Below are 12,869 nucleotides of genomic sequence, written 5' to 3' on the forward strand. Positions count from 1 at the left end.
AACGAGGGGGTTGTGCCGATTGAGGGGACCGTTTCTTCACCGAATAAGGAAATTTCCTCATCTTGGAGGAGTATATGTCCTGTTAATGGGGCGCCTTCGAAGAGGGCGAGGCTGTCATTGTTTCCGATCCATGATCTGGATGGTTCGTCCGCAGGGTTTTCGTCAGTAGGTATCCAACGAATGTTTTGAGACAGGGTAGTAAAATGCGGTAGCCCAAGTTTGGATAATATGCTAGTTATTACTATCTCTAGAAATGGTGATCTTGACCCACCTTTCCTAAGGGTATAGTAGGTTACCGTGGAGTCTGTCAAGATAATAGGAATTTGACCATCTTTGTCCAGTGCTAATAGGGCCCCTACACCAGCAGCCAGGATTTCTTTACCATTAATGTGCTGGATGGCATGCATGGGAACGTTGAGTAGTAAAGCTGCTTCGGTGTAGGAAATGGACATGTCTTGGTATCCCCAGAAGGATATACCGATGTGGCTATCGGATGCATCTGTGTAGACCGGGTTGGATGCTGGGTATCGGATCTGCAGAGGATGCTTTAGGGCTTCGATGATCATTTCCGCCTTCCTAAATGCTAGGTAGGTATCCACTAGCGGTGTCATTTGGCTGTTCATCATTGTAGTGTAGAAGGGTGAGAAGAGCCTTGACATTCCCGTGATGGTATATGCGAAATGGTTGACCACACCGAGGACTTTGGCTGCTAGAAGTCTGCCTATTTCGAGGTGTTGGTAGGCATGTTGCCTAAAGATAGTAAGGCATTTTTCTAACCTGCGTCTAGTATTGTTGTCCGCGCTAAGAGTTTTGTTGTGCAGGTCGATGGGGACTCCTAGGTAGGTGATGTACGGCGTCGGGTCTAAGACCGATTTTTCCAATGATATTTCGAGGCCCCATCCTTCGAGAGTGCACCGGAAAGATCTCGTGGACCATTTGACGTCAAATTCAGATTCGCCGTAGATTAAGATGTCATCTAAGTAGACATTGTAGGATGCTCTCCTTACAGTCTTTGCGCAAGCGTCGAGGATAATTGACTGTAGGCAATATGGGCTGAAGGACGCTCCCATAGGTAATACTTTGTATGCGTAATATTTGTTGTCGATTTTGAAACCGAAGAACTTTCTTACTTGGTGAGCTAATGGAATCGAGAAGAAGGCTGATTTTATGTCAATTTTGCAAGCGAACTTGGCCTTGTGTAAGTTAACTGACATCAACGGGATTGATTTTAGTTTGATTGGGTAATGCAGGAAATTCTTGGATGTCTCCGAAAAGTCACTAATTACTCTGGGGTTTCCATTAGCTTTTGGTATTACATACAAAGGTGAGCATAGTTGTGCGGAATCAGTTTCCATTATGACGTCAGCCGCCAGCATTTGTTGTACGATGTCCTTGTATCGGCTGGAGATCTCATGGCTGTGTCTATGCGTGTAGTAGTGCCCTAGGTTATTGGCAATTTTGAGGGGGTCCAACCGAGGTCTAAAGCCCCGGTTGGCTACACGTCTTGTAAAATTCGACATTAGCGGCCCGGGTGTGAGCCTGGCGGTGCTGATGTCGAGTTGTGGGCGCTCCCGGAGTTGCTCGTCCGTGAAAGTCACATGAGTGTCAACGTTGGCTATTCCATTGAGAATATCCGGAAGGTTGGGCACTGTAGTTGACCCCACCTGGGGCATACCAGAATCCTCTCCGACACTGTAGATAGAATCGACCAGGCCGGAGATGATGGACGCTTCCTCGGGGGCTCCACTGCTGCTAGAATTCCAGGATGCTGAAGATGCATTTGGAATCCACCACTCAGGGATACCTGAGTCTTCCGAGCGGAAGGAGGGAGTATCGGACTCCGTTGCAGCTGGTTGACCGGCGGGTATTAGTTCGGGTATGGACGGAATGTGATTATTGTTATTGTTATTTTCTTCGTCCGAACTAATACCTTCATCAGGAGAAAACAGTTGATGCCTCAATTCCCTTAGGTAGAGGTTTACCCTTTTGAGCCAGTCTGGGAATTGCACTGTTTCTGCTCTTCGGACCGGAGGGCCGTTGTCCGGATTCGTGACTTCCGTTAGATCATGAATGGGTGGCCCTGAAAAGGGCCTTTGGGTATTAGGGGGGGGGGGGTAAAGTGGGAGAAGAAGAAGGGAGAAATAGCATGTTTGTGTCATGGCCGGGGTATTTATTTCCTTTTCTTACCCCTGGTGGAGGTCGTCTCCTTCCTGGCAGGTCTCCGTTGGTAGGAAGTTGAGGGCCCTGCACGGGCCCTTGCTCGAAAGGGGTCCCTGGCTAATTTGATTTCTTCTGAGTCTAGAAATTTCTCTTGGTATGACATATCATTTAATCTGGCGGTGTCCCAGCCCCAATGGATAGCTAGGCCTAAAATCCTGACCCTTTTTGTCATTGAGTCCACAATTCCTGGTTCCGTGTTGATCGTTATTTGGTCAACAACTTCTTTAATATGTTTGAGCTCGTGTCTATCACGTTCGCTAGCCTTGCATCGGGGCTCCAAGAGGTCAGTGCAAACTCCAGCCCAATTTCTTTGTAGTTTAGCCACTTTTTCTTCTATGGTAAGTGGTATGGGCGGTGGTCTTGGCAGCGGGGTAGGTAGCGTTGGTGCAGGAGATGGAGGTCTACTCCTAGGAGGGACGTATGGTGTTGACGTCATATTGCTCCTTGGTGGCGATCTTTCACGATGAGCCTGTTCCATGGCTTGCATGCGCGTTGACATATTCTGCATTTGCTGCGAGATGGCCAATATAGCTTGCGTGAGAGTTGCGGTTTATCTGGTGGGTTGATAGATAACGAGTTATCGGGAGTGAGGAGGTTGTCTGGGGGCTGACCACTCCCAGCGAGATCTTGATTTCGCGTGATAACCATAATTTTTGGTGATGCAATATATAAGAGAAAAATAAATTTTTACAGGAATATATATTCAAAGAAAATAACAATCACAAGCATTTAACTAAGTTTATAACAACGTCTTAAAAAAAATTCACAACTTTATTTTCCTCGTGGATTAAAATATAACAACAGTGACAATTTATTACAAGACCCAAAGGTTTAAGAATATATTTCTAGTATCAAAAATTTTAACTAGGCTTAAGATAAATTTTTTTTTAATTTTCGCATTTATATTTTTCTCGTGGAGTAATATATAATGGCAGTGCCTATTTATTACTAGAACAAAAGATTTTTGAACATTTTTCTTATATCAAAAACATTGAACCCGGATTAAAACAAACTGGTTTAATATTCAATATATTCAACAAATTGACCCAGCAAGCCAACCCAGTAGGCCGACCCAGTAAGCCACCACGGGTCGGCTCAACAGACCGAATGGGTCGGGCTGGGTCGTGGTCGATTTTTCGACCCTGGCTCAGGGTTGGGCCAATTTTTACGACTTCGACTAGGGGTCTTTGTCAAAAAAAACCAACCATTTAACAACACTACATCTCACAATAGATGTAATAAATTAGATATCTTTTCTTCTCTTTTTTACGTGTTTTTAGGAAAGCTATATTTTTCTTCTTCGAAATATAGATTTGAGTTAAATCTTTAATACAAATATATTTTTGATATTATTACAAACTACTATTATTTTAAGATATAATATACCAACTAAAGATGGTGCGACAATAATATATAAAATCTTAATTGCTTTCATGATATCACTCTGGTTCTTATTTTGTAGTTACAAAATATTTCATTTCTAATATGGCATCCTTGCCGTGTAAATAACTCAAGGCTTCAATATATTTGCATAATTTCTTCTAAAGGTTTTAATGTTTTTGTTGTATCAATTTATATAACAGAATAAATTGTGATGGGTTACCATCGTGAGTGTCATGGCTGCAAATTAACCAGCATCTATTATTTGTGTGGCTATGTAATTTAAGATTATTACTACAGCTGCTGAGAGTGAGAGCATATGATCGCATATTTTAGATAAGCAATAGGTCAACTGTGTAGTCGTTTATATAACATTGAAAATGGAAGATAATCTTTTAGAAATTTAATATCATACAATAATTTTCTCGATTACTTATCTAGCTTCCATTATGTCATCTAAGAGGAAGCTCTAACCACCATATAGTTTTATGATTTGGATTGGTCGTTTATATTCTCTTCTTCAAGAATAAATTTTTTCTTATTAGTCCATTCTATAAAACATTGTCTTAAATGGTAATAGGGAGTTATATTAGTTTCATGACCTTTTGTCAATGTAAGTTGCTAAGAATTATAATATATTATCAGGGTTGGGCAAATTTTCAGAAAATTGTATTCGGATACAGATACTTTATAAAATAATAAATTTAAATAAGTATTAAATAATACTTTCAATGATTTCGAATTCTATACATTTATCATCATTGATGTCAAAGTCATTCTCTACAGCTTCCATAGAATATCCGAACTCCTTGAAAGCTTTCTTAAAGTTAGAGCTGTTACCTGTAACAGTTGCTATAACTTTTTCGTCAATACCAAAGTCACGATGAATTTCTTTATTATGATCATCTTGAAGTACTTCAAAAAATTTGCCATTAAGTATGCTTAGTTTAAATTTATTGTTATAATTTTCGGTTGAAATACTTTTAAATAATATGTATCTTAGATACTGGATACAAGATACTTTCCAAAATTTTAAAAAAGATACAAGATACAAATATCCGCGATACTGCATAACCCTGTATATTATGTAGTTTTCACAAACTATTATCAATTGAGGCATATATGAATTAATTAACCTTTTTTATCATTTATTATTCTTTAGACGCAACATCATTTCATATCAACAATCGAAAATATTATATATTGTATTTTCTATTAAAAAATATTATTTTTATATGCTAGTTTATTTTGTATGCAAAATATAATAAATGACGTTCAGAATAATTATTTATGGTTAGTAAATTTTAAAAAAGTCGGCCCGACCCGTAAATTACGCCCCCCATAAATTTTTTTTAGTTCAGCCCCCTGAGATTGTAAAGGCTAGCGACACCCCTGTATTTTTTTAATAGATGAATAAAAAAAATTTTATAAACATTTGCAGTTTATTACTTAATGAAAATATTTTATATAGACTAATCAATATAAAATAAAATCTGCATAGTAATAAGAATATAGTTTAAAATTTTGTCATTTCTAGAGAAGTATGGATTTGTTTTCTTTAATACCTCATGAATATCTTTAAGATTTTTGAAATATATATCTTATAAAGTTAGAATGAATATTTTTTATAAGAATTAATTTAATATTTTATATTCAATAACAAAAATCAAAGGGAGGAAAGATATATTATAATTTGAAATTTATATAAAATATATTTTTCATATTTTAAGAAAATGGTAATATATTGTAGTGCATATGGCTGTAACCAAATTTATTGTTCAGGAAGCAAAATTTCCTTTCATAAGTATGATATATCAAATTAAATATTCAGAATTAAATCTTAAGATGCAGCTTATATTAATAACCTATTTTTCTTGTAAAAATTATTATGTCAGATTTGCTATGAAAATAATTGACATGTGATTTGGAATTTTAGAAATTACTTCAAAAACAAAATTGAATATATATGATTTTATTGATAAATATTTTGAATTATATAAAAAAAAAATTAGATATAATTTATAAGTCTTTTTATATTTTATTTTTGCTTTGAATTATGTTATTCTTAATAATTAATTATAACTATCCATTTCTAAATATATTTATTTAAATTTAATTCACTAAAGTACAAAAATCAACGAATAATATAATAATCTTATAAATTTTTACAATAAATACAAATAATATATATGTTATATTTATATCTCATAAAATAATTTTATTATTATAATGAATATGTATATAGCAGGAAAAATAATCTTTACAATAATTAATACAATAATATATATATATATGTTATATTTATATCTAATAAATTGTTTAATCATAAATAAATAAAGTATAGTATAAAGTTCAAAGGTTTTTTTCGAACAAATTTTCACAATAATTTTTCCTTCACCTATAAATATTTAAGTTAAATAACATATTTTTATACTACCTGATTTATTGCCCTTGAAAAAGTACTGCTTTGTTAAGTTTTTGTCTAATATTTAGTTTCAATTTTTGATTGATTTTATTGCCATTATGATGCATACATATATGTAGGTATCTGAAATAAATTTTATTAAAATCAAGTAATAATTATATATACCTTTTTATAAGTCTTATTATAATGTGATGATGACTTAATCCTGCCTCTTGATCATACATATGTTCTTGCAGGTCATTGAATATATTTGTGCCTAATATTTTTGATAATATTAGACATTCTAATTTTTTAACGGCATGTTTTTTAGTTATTTCATATACTTTTTCAAAAGTCCTGAATGAGCTCTCTTATTTTGCATAAATTTGATACGCTTTGGGATGGTATTACCAATCCACCATAATTTTTAATTTTTATTAAAGTGTAATTATAGTTGTTTGAAGAATTATCTATTAGTGAATGTAAACAGACATCTCACTTTTTTTTCTTCAACAAGTTTACGGATAATGTATCCAGAGATATAGGTAGATACATTATCAATGGAGAGAGATAGTCGTGAAATATTAGTATTGTATTCAAATGAAATATTTATTTTATTTTATAAATTTGAATGTTATTTTATGGAAAATATTATTGCAAATAAACTTTAAACTAAAGATAATATTATTTGTTTTGAATATCAAAAATGTATATATATAGTTGGCCAAAATTAAAATAAAGAACAGAGAATTGTTTGATTTAAATCTAGCGTGCTAAATAATATTAGAAAGGAGATTTGTTTTGATTTAGGAGTGTAATAAATTAATTATAGAAAGGAAGAGTTCCGATTAATTGTACGGTGATTCTATCAAGTGAAAGGTAATAAAAGTTAATTAATAAAATTAAGTTAATTAAATTATATTTATGTCATGTTATTATAGGTTCTTTTTATAGTAAGCATTTATTAATTAATTTAGTCATAATAGTAATCTTCTGTTTAATTTATATATATTTAATATATCTTTGATACCTACTCTCCCACAAAGCAGTTGTTAGCTTCTGAGTATATACGGAATTGTAACAATTAGGTATATCATAAGAGTTGTCCAATAAAGGTGTGAACACCTCTAACAGCACACCGCAGCTGGAATGCAGATGGATTATTATTGAAGCCACCTCTACTACGTAAACATGAGAAGAAAAGTTCTAGATGGTCTTGTGATAACTTATACGTTAATAAATATCTACAAAAATAGGAATAAAAAAGGTTTTATAGGATATTTATAAATAAAAATCATAAATATAAAAAAAAATTAAGGTTTAAAAAGATATGTTTTATAAATAAAATTTGAACTTCATTTTTGGGTTAGGGCCTGTCAATAATTCATTCCCCAAAGCTAGCACACTTTTCATAATTAAACCCTCAATGCATGTTTTACGATTCGATTTATAGACAGTTTCTCTTTTCAAATTTAAAGGCTAATAAAGTTTTAGTACACTTTTCAAAAAATTTATTATAATCTTGAATTCATTTTTGAAATAAAGTGGCTTTATTGACCATAGATGTGACGTGAATTCAAATAATCAAACATTCTAGAGGAATTCAAATAAAAAATAATCTATTAATATTATACATGTCTATCATCAGAATAAATTCAATGGTACCATCACAGTTTTCAAATACAGAAATGTTCAGACTTTTCCCACAGAAGCACTGAATACTTGTACTGCCAATTTTACCTTATAAATTATTTATATATATTAAATATATTATAATTTTACCTTCATCTTTTGCTTATAAAATTGAATGTGTGATAGGTTCAATTTATTCCCTGCTCTCAAGCCTTCATTTTCTTGTAAATTATGTAACTCCCAATTTATGATCTATAAAGTTTTAATATAACATGAGAAATTTTATTTTAAAAGTTACGCTTCCATATTGATGAGTAATTTGGCATCAGCTAGATCTTAACAGTTTCATCATGTTACACACATCTAGAAGCATATAGACCTTTTCTTTACAAATAACTCCAGTTTCATGTATGTGATGGAGAGGGGAATGACTAAAATACGCGTCCCCGAAAACTACGCGTCCCTACGCGTCCCCTGTCAAAACGACTTATTTTTATTAATATTAATAGGAAATCTTATTAAGCTTTATAAGATGAGTTAGAAAATGTTTTTTTTAATTTAAAAAAAAAACGGTAACTATATAAAATTTACAAAAATTTATTTTTTTAAAAAATAAACTACGCGTCCCCGGTCAAAATACAGTTTTTTTTAAAAAATCAAAACGGATTCATATTTAGCTTATTAAAAGAATACAGAATATGTAAATATTATATTTTAAACTATTTTATAACTTAGTGATTTTTTCAAAAAACACTTTTTTTTTCAAAAACACTACGCGTCCCCGGTCAAAAAACCGTTTTTTTTAAAAAATAAAAGCAGATTCATGTTTAGCTTTTTAAGGAGATTCCCGGACAAAATACAGTTTTTTTTAAAAAATCAAAACAGATTCATATTTAGCTCATTAAAAGAATACAGAATATGTAAATATTATATTTTAAACTATTTTATAACTTAGTGATTTTTTCAAAAAACACTTTTTTTATTCAAAAACACTACGCGTCCCCGGTCAAAAAACCGTTTTTTTAAAAAAATAAAAGCAGATTCATGTTTAGCTTTTTAAGGAGATTCAGAAAATGGTATTAATAAAAAAAATTTAAAAAAAAATTTAAAAAAAAAAATTTTTTTTTGGCTAAACTACGCGTCCCTACGCGTCCCCGGTCAAAATACAGTTTTTTTTAAAAAATCAAAACAGATTCATATTTAGCTCATTAAAAGAATACAGAATATGTAAATATTATATTTTAAACTATTTAATAATTTAGTGATTTTTTGAAAAAACACTTTTTTCGAAAACACTACGCGTCCCCGGTCAAAAGTTTTTTTTTTTAAATAAAAGCAGATTCATGTTTAGCTTTTTAAGGAGATTCAGAAAATGGTATTAATAAAAAAATTAAAAAAAAAAAATTTTTTCGAAAAAATTTTTTTTGGCTAAACTACGCATCCCTACGCGTCCCCGGTCAAAATACAGTTTTTTTAAAAAAATCAAAACGGATTCATATTTAGCTCATTAAAAGAATACAGAATATGTAAATATTATATTTTAAACTATTTTATAACAGTGATTTTTTCAAAAAACACTTTTTTTTTCAAAAACACTACGCGTCCCCGGTCAAAAAACTGTTTTTTTTTAAATAAAAGCAGATTCATGTTTAGCTTTTTAAGGAGATTCAGAAAATGGTATTAATAAAAAAAATTAAAAAAAAAATTTTTTCGAATTTTTTGGCTAAACTACGCATCCCTACGCGTCCCCGGTCAAAATACAGTTTTTTTAAAAAAATCAAAACGGATTCATATTTAGCTCATTAAAAGAATACAGAATATGTAAATATTATATTTTAAACTATTTTATAACTTAGTGATTTTTTCAAAAAACACTTTTTTTTTTCAAAAACACTACGCGTCCCCGGTCAAAAAACCGTTTTTTTTAAAAAATAAAAGCAGATTCATGTTTAGCTTTTCAAGGAGATTCAGAATAATTTTGGTAGTTGAGAATTCAAATAAAATATTTAAAAAAGCCAATGTCTAGCCCATATTTAAAATTAAAAAATTTTCAAGGATATCTATTTTAAATTTTACCCAAGTTGATTTCTATCATAAATGTAAATTATGATATTTCTAATACCCTTACATTGCAACATTTTTACCTCTTTTTCTCCTAAATATTAATATTTTTATGAAATATATTAATAAAGCATATTTAGTATCGTATACACCTAACTAATTAGTAATTACCCATCAACCCCGTCATTCTGATTAAATAAAATTAATTTTATAAAAAAATTTTTTAAATATATATATATACAAATATATCAAAATATAAAATTTACGGGGGGGGGGGGCTCTCAATGGTTAGAACGTATGCCTTCCGAACGATAATCTCCTTAAAAAGCTAAACATGAATCTGCTTTTATTTAAAAAAAAAACAGTTTTTTGACCGGGGACGCGTAGTGTTTTCGAAAAAAAGTGTTTTTTGAAAAAATCACTAAGTTATAAAATAGTTTAAAATATAATATTTACATATTCTGTATTCTTTTAATGAGCTAAATATGAATCCGTTTTGATTTTTTTAAAAAAACTGTATTTTGACCGGGGACGCGTAGGGATGCGTAGTTTAGCCAAAAAAAATTTTTTCGAAAAAATTTTTTTTTTTAATTTTTTTTAATAATACCATTTTCTGAATCTCCTTAAAAAGCTAAACATGAATCTGCTTTTATTTAAAAAAAAAACAGTTTTTTGACCGGGGACGCGTAGTGTTTTTGAAAAAAAAAGTGTTTTTTGAAAAAATCACTAAGTTATAAAATAGTTTAAAATATAATATTTACATATTCTGTAAAAATTTTTTTTTTAATTTTTTTTTATTAATACCATTTTCTGAATCTCCTTAAAAAGCTAAACATGAATCTGCTTTTATTTTTTTTAAAAAACGGTTTTTTGACCGGGGACGCGTAGTGTTTTTGAAAAAAAAAAGTGTTTTTTGAAAAAATCACTAAGTTATAAAATAGTTTAAAATATAATATTTACATATTCTGTATTCTTTTAATAAGCTAAATATGAATCCGTTTTGATTTTTTAAAAAAAACTGTATTTTGACCGGGGACGCGTAGGGACGCGTAGTTTATTTTTTAAAAAAATAAATTTTTGTAAATTTTATATAGTTACCGTATTTTTTTTAAATTAAAAAAAACATTTTCTAACTCATCTTATAAAGCTTAATAAGATTTCCTATTAATATTAATAAAAATAAGTCGTTTTGACCGGGGACGCGTAGGGACGCGTGGGGACGCGTAGTTTTTGGGGACGCGTATTTTAGTCATTCCCGATGGAGAGCATTCATAACTAAATTTTTTCATAACTGGGAATTAATACTAGAAACTAGGAAGTATCCAAAGATCCATTGAGACAAGTTGCCATCATAAATAATGCCCCTGTTGCAATTGGAAGTGACTCATTGCAATTCCATTGCCTAAATCCACATAACCATGGAATTCTGTTTTATCCCAATGTATATGCCATCTGATTGCCATTTCATCTATACTAACAGCACAACATAATTGCTGATTTGAGGATTCTGATTGGAGACTTTTAATTTTTAAAATCCTAAAGGAATAAAATAAAATATTTTTATTAAAGATATTAGTAATACCAGGCCTAATCCTTGTATTGCAGCTCCAGTTCCTTAAAGTTGATTCAGATGGCATACAAAAATGGCTCTTTAAAAAGCGATAAGCCTTTGGAGAGTAAAAATAAATAGTGGAAGCAAATTGTTTAAAATTTGTTTCATATTTAATTTTCTTTGGATTTTTGACTCCACCACTGTCAATTTGAGTTTTACAAATGTAAGAGGGAGACCTGTAAATAATCCCTCAACAACATCATGACCTTCACCATATATCAAGTTTTTATCTTTCAATGATTTAATAATAGACTTTAAGCATAATATTTCTTTATCTTTTCTCATTAATTTTTTTTTTGCCAAATTTAATTTGTTTTGTAACTTTCTTGTCAATCTATTTTGGCCTCTTTTTTATTGTATCAAAACTTTCAAAATAATTATGTTCAGCTTCAATATTCTTGCTAATAGGATATTCATATATGGGGCTTAAAATACTTGATGTTTCAGGGCGCACAATAGACATGATTGATTTTTTTGATCCCCTTGGCTTGATTGATTTCTATAAAAAAAATATTCAATTATTTTTAAATTAATTTGACTTCCAGGAAATCTGCATGTTATAATTTATTATTATTTTGTTACTTTATGAAGATAGTTAGGAAAATCAAAAATTGATGGTATTGCTCCCTCTCTTAATTGAATATGATTTGTAACTGATGGAATAAATAATGTATTACTTTCCTATGTATAAACATTGGTATAAAAGAGAATCATGACAAAATAAGGTCTGCCCTAATATTAATTATGTTTTTTTTTACATTTTTAACTAATTGGTAAATCAGATATTTACCCTGCATGTGATGATAAATCAATTAAAAATTTAAATATCTCCGATGTGAAAAAAAATTTTCAAAATTATATTGGATACGATTGGGCTTGGAACCTCAAAATTAATATTAGCTTGCACCTGACATGGGAATATCTTTTACAAATTATTAAGGGTTGGGCTGGGCTTTTATAATTATATGCTTCCTAATATTGTTAGCTTGGACCTGGTATGACACTATCGTAAAAAATGAATAAAAATCTCATTCCCCATCATTCTTGATGGGCTTTCTTAATAATTTGTGATATTTAATAAATAATGTATTACTTTCCTATGTATAAACATTAATATAAACTCAAGACTTGATCAATGGACATGGGAATATCTTTTACAAATTATTAAGGGTAGCTGGGCTTGATAAAATTTTTTCTAATTATATGCTTCCTAATATTGTGCCTCCTACAGTTGCATTAATTTTAAAAAAAAATTCCCAAGCCTAGAGATATAAAATATTAATAATTTGTAATATTTAGTAAATAATGTATTACCTTTTGGTTTTGATATAGCCTCCCATAGTTGCATAGAAAATTTAAGTTATAGGATCATCTGTTTGCATAAAATAAATAAATAAAATCAACAATAGTAAATAATGTATTACTTTTTGGTTTTAATATGGCCTCCTACAGTTGCATAGAAGATTTAAGTTATAGGATCATCTGTTTGTATAAAATAAATAAATTAATTAAACAAATAAAAAATAAATAAATAAATACGTACCGAGGACATGACGTAAC

At 30.5% G+C, this 12,869-nt stretch overlaps 1 long non-coding RNA gene across 1 annotated transcript; it reads right to left on the reverse strand.

The window, feature by feature from the left end:
• Positions 1-5,853: 5,853 nt before the first annotated feature.
• Positions 5,854-6,541, reverse strand: LOC135922161 (uncharacterized). Its single transcript, XR_010570761.1, has 3 exons — positions 6,191-6,541; positions 6,038-6,148; positions 5,854-5,998 (listed from the first exon to the last, which is right to left on the reverse strand). It is a non-coding gene; the product is annotated as an uncharacterized LOC135922161 (long non-coding RNA).
• Positions 6,542-12,869: the final 6,328 nt, after the last annotated feature.

Source organism: Gordionus sp. m RMFG-2023, chromosome 1 (assembly GCF_954871325.1).
Source record: "Gordionus sp. m RMFG-2023 chromosome 1, tfGorSpeb1-WG-v2, whole genome shotgun sequence".
NCBI classification, from domain to species: domain Eukaryota; kingdom Metazoa; phylum Nematomorpha; class Gordioida; order Chordodea; family Parachordodidae; genus Gordionus; species Gordionus sp. m RMFG-2023.